At 43.5% G+C, this 12,491-nt stretch overlaps 1 long non-coding RNA gene across 1 annotated transcript; it reads right to left on the minus strand.

Moving 5' to 3' along the window:
* Positions 1-2,928: 2,928 nt before the first annotated feature.
* Positions 2,929-9,997, minus strand: LOC144588779 (uncharacterized). Its single transcript, XR_013544474.1, has 3 exons — positions 9,914-9,997; positions 8,717-8,783; positions 2,929-5,752 (listed from the first exon to the last, which is right to left on the minus strand). It is a non-coding gene; the product is annotated as an uncharacterized LOC144588779 (long non-coding RNA).
* Between the last annotated feature and the right edge of the window lie 2,494 nt (positions 9,998-12,491).

The following is a 12,491-nucleotide window of genomic DNA, read 5'->3' on the forward strand; positions in this document are numbered from 1 at the left end:
TTCAAAAAATTCTCCAGTTTATGAATGTGCGATATTGTGCTTCTACATCCACAGTTCAAAATATCCTGGAAATGGCCAAATATTGCTGCACAAAAGCATGTCCGCATTGCCAGCAGGAAAAAGGATGCCAGCCTTGACATAGTAAAAGGCAACCTGAATGTTGGCAACACCAATGGCAGCAGTCAGGATGGTCTACAAGATACCCTCTTATGCTCACTACCATTCACAGAATGACATCAAGCAAGGGAAATTCCCAGAAGCTAATTTTCTTCAGTTGATCACTTCTCACCCAATCATGGAGCAATTCTCAGGGCTGTTTTTTTTTACAAGTGTGAATAGTACTGGAAACTGAGTCATGGCAACTGGACTTCTTTGTTGTTAGGGTGAAATGTTTCATTACTCATCCAAGTAGTTTCTTCAGTCTGAGGAGAGTTGGTAGGAGATGCCTGATACATCCTCCACATTGGTTTCACTTCTCTCTGGTCTGAATAGGAATGTTAGAAGGACAAAGGACTGAGGGTGAGGGATAATCCCACTTCTCCAGTCCTTCTCTACCCATTGTCATGGGTTATCAATGTGACAACCCCAGACCTACTGGGATATACCACACTTTAACTAAGCTGCCACCAACCATTCCCTATAAGGAGTCACACAGACCAGGAATGGATTTTTAACAAACAAAGGAATAAGGTTTATTTAAATAACACACAGGGAAAATAAAATGATCAAGTGAATAAGATACAGTAACGTGGCTTAGTCTCAATCATACATACACCAGTTTGGTTCACACAGAACACCTTTAAATAAAGCACAGACCCTGAACCTATCAGTTCTGGCTACCCATAAAGACACCTGAACCTATCAGGTAGGTACTGACTGACACACAGTAGTACCCTGTCTGACACACAGACTCCCACACCAGCTTCTTCTCTCAGCTCTACTTCTTCTTCACACACGCTCCACATATATATACAGTACAGCCCCTCCTCCTGATGTCCCGCCTTCCACTCCCCATAGGATGGAACTTTCCCTCCAACCCATGACAGACAGGTAACATCAGTGCTGTATGTAACAGTCAGCTGTTGTTAACAGTGGTCTTTCTGGTGTGTGTGGCCCTAATCTTTCTGGGGAATGGATGAAAGGGCAGCATGATAAATAGAAGACAGATTGTATTTAAGGCCTCCACCCCTGTTGAGTGAGGGATTTTCTATATGCACATGTATGGCCTTCCTGACCCCTCTCTCAAACCACCTACAGTGGTCCTGACTTATGATCATTTTGAGTAATGACCAGCTCTGGCTGCAAAGCTTTGCTTCGACTTGTGGCTGGAGCTTCCAATTATGAACACAAAAAGGCAGGGGGAAAAGGCGGGAAGTTCAAATTGCTAACCATTGGTGGTGAAGAGGCTGCTTCTTTCTAGCTTTTCTTCCAGCAGTCAGAGAGTGTGTGATTAGAGGAGGCGTGGGACTGCCTGGTTTCTGCTTCTGAGTGTGTGTGTGAATGTGTTTTCAGGGAGGTTTTAGGCTGCCTGGCTTCTGCTTCTGAGTGAGCCTTTTTGTGTTTACAGGGAGGCTCCAGTCCGCCTGGCTTCTGCTTCTGAGTGAATATGTGTGTGTTTGCAGGGAGGCTCTGAACTGCCTGGTATGGCAAGGTGCTGCTTTTTGCCATCAGCAGGGAACCGATCATCGCAAAGCAAAAAAACCCTATTTAGATCATTGTTTTGCGATCGCAATTGTGATCGCAAAAAGATTGTCGTACAGTGATTTCGTCGTAATGTGGGGCAATCGTTAAGCGAGGCACCACTGTATCCTGTAGTCCAATGTCAAAGGTATAATGATTTATTTGGACTGCCCCCATTTTTAGAATTGCTTTGTAGAAGGTTGACTTGCTCCACTGTATCATAACATAGCTGCACTACTGTGCAAGTTGTAACAGCAATTTGTTCTTTTGCCTTTGAAGTTTGAGTGTCATTCCCTTTCATGTCAGGACCTTTTAGGTTGTGGCACCATGGCTATGGAATGCTTTCCTGAAGAAGGCTGGCTGAGATGGCTTTGCTGGTGGTCTTCCCGTGTTGGAAATTTGCAGCCTTTGTGTACAATATTTGTATTGTGACTGATGTTTTCTTTCATATGCTGTCTGGCAATTCTTTCGAATGCAATATGGTTTGAGTGTGTGAAGAATCACTAACTCCGAATTCTCAGCACCTTAGTATAAAATTTCAAAGATCCTTTTGAGGGGCCATGGCATTTAACTAGACGTGTTCTCCAACAGGGTGGGGTGGGGGTTGTCATGTGTGCAGTGAGATGTTTTCATGACCTAGGGGTGCTGTGTGTCTTTTTTAAATATAAAAAAGGTGGGACACAGGTGTGTATGCATAACTACAGAAATAACCAAACTACAGTATAGCCTACTGATTGCTTTATTCGTTTAATTGTATAATGCATTTTATCCTAAAATCTCCAAATATAAAGGAAAATTTTAAAAAATCACCAGTGAAATATCAAAAGTTGGCTTTGGTGTTCTGAGAAGACCTCTCCATCTAGTGAGAACCAATCATGAGAGCCAAATATGTTCACTCTAGTGGCCAATCTTCACTTCTCATTAGGGTTGCGTGTCAATTTGCCAGAATGTAATATGGCTTACTCAGAGTAAACCTGCACAGGATCAGGCTGGATGATTTGTTAACATTTTTCCTTATTCTGTTTGTTGTTGTTGTTTAGTCGTTGTGTCCGACTCTTTGTGATCCCATAGACCTGTGGTTCTTAACCTTGGTTACTCAGGTGTTTTTGAACTGCAACTCCCAGAAACCCCAGCCAGCACAGCTGGTGGTGAAGGCTTCTGGGAGTTGCAGTCCAAAAACACCTGAGTAACCCAAGGTTAAGAAGCACTGCCACAGACCAAAGCATGCCAGGCCCTCCTGTCTTCCACTGCCTCCTGGAGTTTGGTCAAATTTATCTTGGTCGCTTGGTGACACTGTCCATCCATCTCATCCTCTGTCATCCCCTTCTCCTCTTGCCTTCACACTTTCCCAACATCAGGGTCTTTTCCAGGAAGTCTTCTCTTCTTATGAGATGGCCAAAGTATTGGAGCCTCAGCTTCAGGATCTGTCCTTCCAGTGAGCACTCAGGGTTGATTTCCTTCAAAATGTATAGGTTTGTTCTCCTTGCAGTCCAGGGACTCTCAAGAGCCTCTTCCAGCACCACGATTCAAAAGCATCAATTCTTCGGTGGTCAGCCTTCTTTATGGTACAGCTCTCACTTCCATACATCGCTACTGGAAAAACCATAGCTTTGACTATGCGGACCTTTGTTGCCAAGCTGATGTCTCTGCTTTTCAAGATGCTGTCTAGGTTTATCATCACTTTCCTCCCAAGGAGCAGGTGTCTTTTGATTTCATGGCTGCTGTCACCATCTGCAGTGATCATGGAGCCCAAGAAAGTAAAATCTGTCACGCCTCCATATCTTCCCCTTCTATTTGCCAGGAGGTGATGGGACCAGTGGCCATGATCTTAGTTTTTTTGATGTTGACCATTTTTGTCTCTCTCCTCTTTCATCCTCATTAAGAGGTTCTTTAATTCCTCCTCACTTTCTGCCATTTTTCCTGCTTTTTTTTTCGTATGGCAGAAATGTAGCTCCAAGACACCATAAACCAGGTTTTTTTCCCCTGGGAATCCTTAGGCTACCTCCCTAATCCTCAATTTCAATTAAAATGAAGCCTTAGATATGTGCCATTGATCTGTTTGTGCCAGGCTGTCATACATAGTGTACCTTTGGCTCTCCTCTTTCTGTTGTTCCAACTCTCCAGAACTCTTATGTAGTTAAACTACAACTAGAAGTCCCATGTTGCAGGTGTATGCCTTGTATTTGTGTCATTCAACAGAACCATGCAAAGGCATAGCTCTAGTTAATGAAATAAAAAGATATTGTCTAAGTTTTTTTTTACAAATACACACACAGACACACACACACACACCAATCTGGCTGGCAAGATACTAGTTCCACAGCTTTGTAAATACATAAACACAAAGCTATTATAGTGGCTGCTTTTCAACAAATGTGAATGGTACTGAACAGAAGAGGGTGTCCACACACACACACACACACACACAATTGAATACTGTATATCTGTGCAATAACATTCTAACAATGTTTTACTGGCTTGAGTGAAGGGCTCGCAGTTCTGCAACATGCCATTCCCTGAGCTTTTTAGTAGCAAAACATGAGACTGGGAGACATCTCATTGCTATATCAAAGGGGAAGGACCTTTTAATGTCACAGTGGTGGATCTTTTCGAGTTTTTTTACAGGTAAGTCTAACAAGAGTTGGGAAGTAAGCAAACACTTTTGCATCAAGCCGGCGATCCCTAGCACTGCCAGGGACAAATGAGGAATGCCTAAGATTTATGGATATTTCATGCACAAAAATGGAACTACCCCTTCCTCCAGCACTACCTCTTGAATTTTGTCTTCCACTTAGAGATCCAAAACAGCCCAGCAGCTGTTGGGGACTTAAACTGATGGCCTTGGCCATTTCTGTCAAGTCCCATGGCCCTTCCAGAGGATCTGGGGAATTACAGACTGAGGTGCTGAGAATTCTGAATTAGCAATTCTCCTCCCAAGTATGATTTGGAAAGTTCCTGTGGAAGAAAAAGGAGTTGCTATTAGAACAAAATGCCTCCAATATAGATGATAACTTGGAGCATTTTTTTCTTCAGCTAAAAGAGCACCTCACAATAAGAAATGCTAAAACCAATTAATAAAACCGTAATAATAAAAGCCAAATGGGTATCTTCCACATGTTTCAGGCTATAGTTCTCTATGCAGCGAAAATAACAGTGGACTCCCTGTTTTCTTCTGTCTCCAGGAATAATCCCCAGGACTGGACTAAAATTAAGAGGGAGCACCCCTGAAACTTTGTGGGGTGCAGGGAAGAATCCACGAGTTCATCTCTGTTCAATGCCTTCGACAAGAATGCGCAGGAGGAGGGGGTATCAAGACATCACAAAGCAAAACAAAAAGCTGCACAAAACTCTTATCAATAATATATTCCTATCTCCTTGTTTGAATTATTTTAGTTGATTCACAGGAAAAGGCCTCTTGAGATGCACACCTCATTTTTATGCGTGCCCCAGGGGGACGGGAGTTGTATTACTCTGAAGTTACCTTTATACTGGCAGGCACAGGCGACAACTAGCCCCAAGCCGCAAGGGAGTTCTGGAATTTAAACTTGTTAGGTGCTTTGCTTAATACAGCTGAGCTGGAATTTATGCTGGTATTGAAGTTTTCAGAGCTAGGCTATGCTCTTTGGAATGGAATTTCACACTAATGAGCCTTTTTTTAAAGAAAAATGTCTGGAAGCAGATTTCAAAGAACATTCAATTGTATCGTTTCATTCTGTACAAACAGCAGGAAATGACATACACATCCAAGCAGCGCCCTCTACTGGACAAGAGCATGCGCTACAAATGCACTTGCTCAAATTTTGAGACGCAACATTGTGTACGATAGACATGGCTCGTTTGCATGCTCAAAAATATAGCCAATGGCAAGATATACTTATGTATGTATGTGAATAATTATAGGCTGCCCTATATCCAAAGATCTCAGGGATTGTTGCTGTTGTTTAGTTGTGAAGTCGTGGCTGACTCTTCGTGGCCCCATGGATCAGAGCACACCAGGCCCTCCTGTCTTCCACTGCCTCCTGGAGTTGCGTCAAGTTCATGTTGGTAGCTTCAGTGATCTCAGGGATGGGTGCTGGCAATAAAACAACAGTACAGATGATTTAAAACAGTGTACACATGGTATGGTGAAACACAACTTCACACTCCTCTCAAACTGTGATTACTGAGCCCCCAAAGATGTTGCAGAGTTTTAAATTTTTGGTTAAAATCTGCTGGCTCCACAGAATAGCTTCAAACAGAGCAGAATAGCTTCAAACTCCCCAGAGTAGTCCACCCATTTCTCATTAACTGGTACAGTGGTGCCCCGCATAACGGGCGCCCCGTTTAACAACAAATCTGCATAGCGAAGATTTTGCGATCGCATTGTGATGTTTTAGGTAGCGAAAAATTGCTTTGCAATGATCGGGAAGCTGTTTCACTTACCGATTTTCGCATAGCGATGTTTTTTCTAACAGCTGATCGGCGGTTCCAAAATGGCTGCTGGGTAAAAAAAATGCCCGCCCGCTGTGTTTTTGCGCCCTTTCCTCACTTACCGGGCAGCGAAAATGGCGGCCGTATGGAGGATTTTCGCTGAACGGTGAGTTTTTTGCCCATATGGGCTTTTTTGTTTCGTGAAGAGACGATTCCACATAGCGACGATTTTTCCGGAACGGATTATCGTCACAATGCGGGGCACCACTGTACTGTACTTGTAATGTTTCATTTACTTGCAGATCAACAGCAAACTGACAAACATGACTGACTGCCTTCAGACTTCAGCAGACTAAAGAGAGGGGGAAAGACACACAGCAGAGAGGTGGGGCTCTCTTTGAATTCAGAGGCAGGTAAGAAACTGTTGTTTAGTACTGGATAGACTGAGTGTGCCTGCACACACTCCCCTCCCCACAGCTGCTTTGCGCGCACACACACGTGCCAGCACCAGCGTGAGTGCTCTCCCCTTCACGCATGCGCCCGTGCGAAGGGGTGGGTGGGCCCGTAGGCAGGCGTGCAGGCACTCCTGCGCATGCGCGAAGGCGTGGGGGAGCGCTCATGCCGGTGCTGGCATGCGTGTGTGTGTGCCCAAGAGCATGTGGGGGGTACCCCGCCTTCCTCAGAGGCTCAGCCAATCCGTGGTCCCACAACGGTTGGGGACCGCTGCTAAGAGATCCATTGGGACTTTGGTGCTTCCACTGATCTCATACAAACAACAAACAAACAACAATCCAGAATTACCTATTACATATTGCCTTTTCAGGTACTTTTTTGTCTTAACCAGTGTATTCACACCCATGCTTTTTCTGCAAACTGTAATGCTAAGAAATAAAAGTGCTTTGGCAGTTTACAGGCTGGCCCTGGGATTGGAATTTTTCAGTGGGTTTAAGAAATGCACACTTCTTGTGCAATGAACCCCTAATCCTTACCTTAAGCACACTACTAAACTGCTTTAAGTACACAGGATTTCTAGCAGGGTCAAAAACACCTCGTAACTCATTCAATGCAACATCTCTTTCTGTGCCTGTCTATGTGTCTTGGAGAGAACCAAGGAAGTAGTGACTGAATGTGACTTTAGTCGTAGACGTGGCTCTGCTTTCTTAGAACTATAGACCTAGAATTGAACCCTATGGAACACTGAATCCAGGATCCTCTCCTTTGGAGACACATTGTTCTCCATATGCAGAAAACAACCATGGAAAAGAGGGTTTGGTGCCCCCCTTCCAAGTGCCTTGGAGAAAACCAGGTAAGGAAAGACTGAATAGTTCTGTACATAAGGTTCACCTGGACTTACCCAGTCCTGCATTGAGGCCAGAGTGGCTGCTGGGGCTCTCCTACAGCGGTCAGGAGGCAATGGCGGCCACCACGTGGCGAGCAGCAGGGGGGCCAGGAAGGCCCATGCCTGGCCCGAGGGCACTGCCCCCTATAGGGATTAGCTGGCGCATGGCAATGGGTGTTTGGGCTGCTTGCCAGTGGATGTGAGGGATGGGGCTTCCAGTCCGGTCCACCAGCACAGTTTAAAGGGGCAAGCTGAGGCAGGGCACCTCAGTTCACCAGAACACAAGTCCCCTTGCCCTCCCACTCTAGTTGGTTGCTTTAACCTCTTGTGGTTACACACTGATTTGGATGTTCCTCATTTGGGTTTTCTAGTTTTATATGTTGAATCGTCACAACTTTTCAGGCATTGGGAAGGATCATCAGGCGAAGACCTGCATGTTTGAGTGGGGGAGAAATCCCCAAATTGGAGCCTTGGCGGGGGGGGGCTGGATCTACCTCAGATCAAGGGGGGGAGAGATTTTTCCCCTGCCCTAGGAGGTCTCTTACGGGGACAGTGGTCTGCACTGGGTGGCATTCGGGTCCCCCGATGAGGTGGATCCAACCCAATGCTTGGCCAGGACGACTGCTGCAGTGATCAATAAAGTTCTGGCCTCTTTCCTCCAATTATAGTGTTTGTGTGTGTGTCAGTTACTTTAGGCCTAGCCAGCTGAGCAGTAGGCCATCAACGTTTTAACCTGCTATGAAAACCAACTCTTTACGTACTGGGTGAGGGTAAAATCTTCTCCCTAGGGAGAACTCAATGGAAATCTGTTGCTCCAGTTGGAACAGGTGAATATTTATAACAATGATTGGTTGGTCCATTTGGCTGGACAATTATAAAGGCACCTCCCCTTTCCTGAGGATGTATTTTAGAAGTACTGTATAAATAAAATGTTATATCACTATCAGGACTAGTTCCAACAAATTTAACAAGTAATAACTGTTGCCTTGTATATCAGCGGTGATGTACTCCCCCCCCCACAGCATGGAGGTATGGATGAAGCAGCTTAGAGGAATAAGCAAGCAGCATCCAGTCAGAGAGAGGGAGGAAGGAAGGAAGGAAGGAAGGATGGGGCAGAGCTCACCTTACAGCAGAGAACTCATACCTGCTCTTATCTGCATGTTATCTGCATTTATTTTATTATTTTTATTTTATTAGATTTATACCCCACCTATCTAGACCAAAGGTCATACTCTTACATATGCATGTCACATATGCAAACATTCAAGTTGAGTGATTTTTAGATACCTTTTATGAATTGTCCTATTTCACCTCTGGAATCAGTGTACGGGCGATAAAGATGGAACGTCGCAACCTATTGATGGGAAACAGAATTTTGAAAAAGAATTAAAGTACTTTTATAAAGTACCTGTGGGGGTCAACAACACTTGATTATACGCTCTAATGGAGCTGGGTTTTCAGCAAAACTGGTCAGGTGCACCCTGCGTCACCCAGGTGGAATGGCAGTTGCATTTTGAACACAGCAATGATTTTTGTATCTGAACTTGCAGGTAACATGTAGGTTTGATCAGAAATGATTACCTACTTGTGGCTCATTTGTGCACATCGTCACTTGATGCACCGTGAATGAGCAATTTAGTCCGGAAGTGTGAACAATCCTTTAGTAACAGATGCACACAAATGACATAACTCCCTCTTTTCTCCCAAGATTCCTTCAGAGTTTTGCCCTGCTGCAATTTTTTTTTAATCCAACGGGCTCCACGTCCCAAGGCTGGTTAGCAGAAAGCTAAATCACGATACCTTGCCAAATCCAGAATGATGTAGCCTACACACGTCCCTGAATTTTATGAAAGATGGTAAGATTTGTGGAGGAAAAAGCTCAGAGAACATTATTCTTGGTGTGCTTTGGCATGAGCAAGTTAATAAATTCTAGTTGTCTTGGCCCTTAGGAATTCAGTTCTGTCTAAAATTTCAGTCTTGTTTTCCACATTCTCTCCCTGGTGGAGCTTGAACTCAGAAATAGCATCACTCAATGGCTCGTTAGTTTGATAAACTGGTATAAGTGACTCAAGCTAGAATGGGTACCTCTAACATAGAGGCATTTACAGACCCCTGGGGAATTCTGCAAAACACCAAACAGTCTTCAGGTCCTGAATCACAGTAAAACATTCTGAAATCTTTAATGTTTACATGTATATAAATGTGTACACATGTGCATCTCTATCGGCACTCTCTCTCATTCTCTCCATCACATACACACACATTTGTGTGTAAACACAAAAGAAAAAGACGAGTTGGCGGTGATTCAGTATCTAAAGATTTCCTGGTATTTTGCAGAATTCCCTTGCCTTTCCTTTATATATAAGAAAGTATATATAAATATATATTTGCTGTGAAAATGTCATCACTAAAATATGGAATAGGTTTCTCCCACTTGGCTTCTATTACTAGTAAAGCATTCAAAGGCTTCTGGAATAGAATTACCCAACGAATGCAAATCTCCGCTGAGTATTCAAAGAGTCCCTCTGCTGGTGTTGCTTTCCCTTTTCAATCCTGCATTACAATAAAAATGAGTAAATATTAATCCAGAGCTGTCTGGTTTTTTGAGTCTACCATACGTTTGCTGGTTATCATGTTGTTCCCAGCAGCATTTCACCTTGAAACTGTATTTATAGAAACATGTGTTGGTATAAATTTGGGGGAGATAACTACTTTTTTAGGTGGAGGGGGTTGGTCCAGATGTGACAAATCTATCACAGGTGTAGCTCATTAGTTGTCACATCCCGCCAGTAAGATAAATGGTCCATTTTAAAGGTTATGCAGGTTGCAAATGCCGCAGACCAGAACTGCAGGCTGGGTGTGTTAATTCCTCTGCACAAACTTGGTGTATTTCTGTTTTCGTGAAGCTAAGCACATGCAGAGCAGGCACAAAAGGATGGGCTGATGGACCCCGCCCCCCAAAAGAGCCAAAGTACGTGTGGCAAAGACCCCTTAGTGCTCAGACCTGAGATCTGTCTCTGCTGCCTGGTCCTGCCATGGCCATGGACCGGCACTGGGCCACGGACTGGGGGTTGGAGGCCCCTGTTCTAAACTATCCTCGATTCTTCTCAGTAGGCATGTGCCATTCCTTTTGTTGCTGTTGCTGCTGTTTAAATTCCCAGCATTTTTTTCAAGAAAACCCCAAGCAGAACAGTGGCAGTTCCAGCTGACACACCCATGCCTACAGACCCTCCACATTTTGCTCATCTGGTGGCAAACCACTATTCTAGGTGGTTTACAACATGAAAGCACATAAAAACACCCAACCCCAAATATGATACAGAAACTCCTCCATAGCCTAACGGAACCTGCTTTTTCATAAGTCCATCTTTGGAGGAGAGGGTTTGTGTAAAGAGGCAAATACAAATGGGAAAATGTTTTGTTTTGTTTTTTTCCTCCTACAATTGTCAGAATACCAAAATCTCACAGTCATCTTGTCCAGGTACAGATAAACAAACACCCACTGTCAAACTAACTTCCTAATTGGCAAATATCTTAATTCTTCTTAAAAACCAGTCCATCAACTGCACAATTCACAAGCCTCAGGAGGTTTAAACAACACACACACACACACATTTTTTAATGAAGTAGAACCGGGGCAACAAAAATAACTAAGAGAAACAGTGCTACTGCTTTAGAGTACTTTGAGTCAGGAGGATTCCCTGTTGACCGTTTGGCTATCGTTGTGAAAAATAGGTTTCCATGTGATTATTTTAGTATTCATGCAGTGATAAGAAACATATCTGAGAAGACTGTGATTCTTCAGTACGGCATAGTACAATTAGATTGAAAATATCATATAAATTGCAACATGTATTAAATGTCAAAATACCTACTCTGAATTATGAATTGAAATGATATTATTTAAAAACATGTGCGAAAGGCATCTTCATAATTATATGTTATCAACACAGAGACAGATTAGCTTTTCTTTTAACATAATTAATTTTATGCACAATGCATTTGTTTGTGGTATTTGTCATTGTTCATCAATATAATTATGAATTACTAAGAATTGTTTTCTAGAAATCTTTTTAGTTATTTTAATTGCCTGTTGATTTCTCTCTATATCCATCTTTCAGTCTTCTTGAGTAATTCACTGGGCACCACCCTGATGCCATACAATGCACTGTGTAGGTTTTGACATGGTTTTGGACCTCAGTGACCAAAATCTTGTTGCTTAGTGTAGTAAAACACACGGGTAGGCCCATCGAATCGTCTGGGAATTGATGAGTCAACTCCTCCCATAGATGCAAATAGGCCTACTCTAACTGCAACTCACTTCCCCAAGCCCAGTATGATGGTTGGAATGGTGGATCAGGATTTGGGAGATGCAGATTTATATCCTCACCAAATGATACTGGGTCGCGAGGGCCAATCATTCCTGAAACAGACCTACCTCGTGGGATTTTGTGTAGATAGACCAGAAAGATGGGAAGCCATAAATGCCACCTTGAGCTCATCAGAGGAAGAATAGAACAATTAAAAATGGATGGATGGATGGCCCTGATCTCCTTTAAGATATTAGCTGTCCCTAGATGAAAGTCCTGCATTGCCCTGACATTTCTGGCCAGTAATCACAGTTGACACTACTTGAAACCTGCAAGACATCCATCAGTGTTCATGTGTAGCCCTTTTGACTCTTAACCTCACAGAAAACAAGCTCCTACAGCATAGCAGGCAGCACAAAAATTCTGCCAAAGCAAAATTGGTACCATTATGACAAACATTAATCCCCAACTGGAGAAGAGAGGAATGACGACAGCTCTGGGAGTTGTATTTAAAAAAAAGAAATACATGTCTAAGTTCTGGTTCTAGGTTTGTATTTCTCAGTACCCAGCGATGGATAGCTAAGACACACTGATATAGAGTAGTTGCTGGGGGGCACCAGATGATATACAGTAGTTGCTGGGGGGGGGCACCAGATGGAGATGCTGAAGAGGAATAATCTCAGGACCGATACCTGGATATGGCCAAAAGTACTTTATTCCTGGTCTTGGAGTGGAACAACCTTCTTATAAAG

The sequence above is a fragment of the Pogona vitticeps genome, chromosome 4 (assembly GCF_051106095.1).
Source record: "Pogona vitticeps strain Pit_001003342236 chromosome 4, PviZW2.1, whole genome shotgun sequence".
Lineage (NCBI taxonomy): Eukaryota > Metazoa > Chordata > Lepidosauria > Squamata > Agamidae > Pogona > Pogona vitticeps.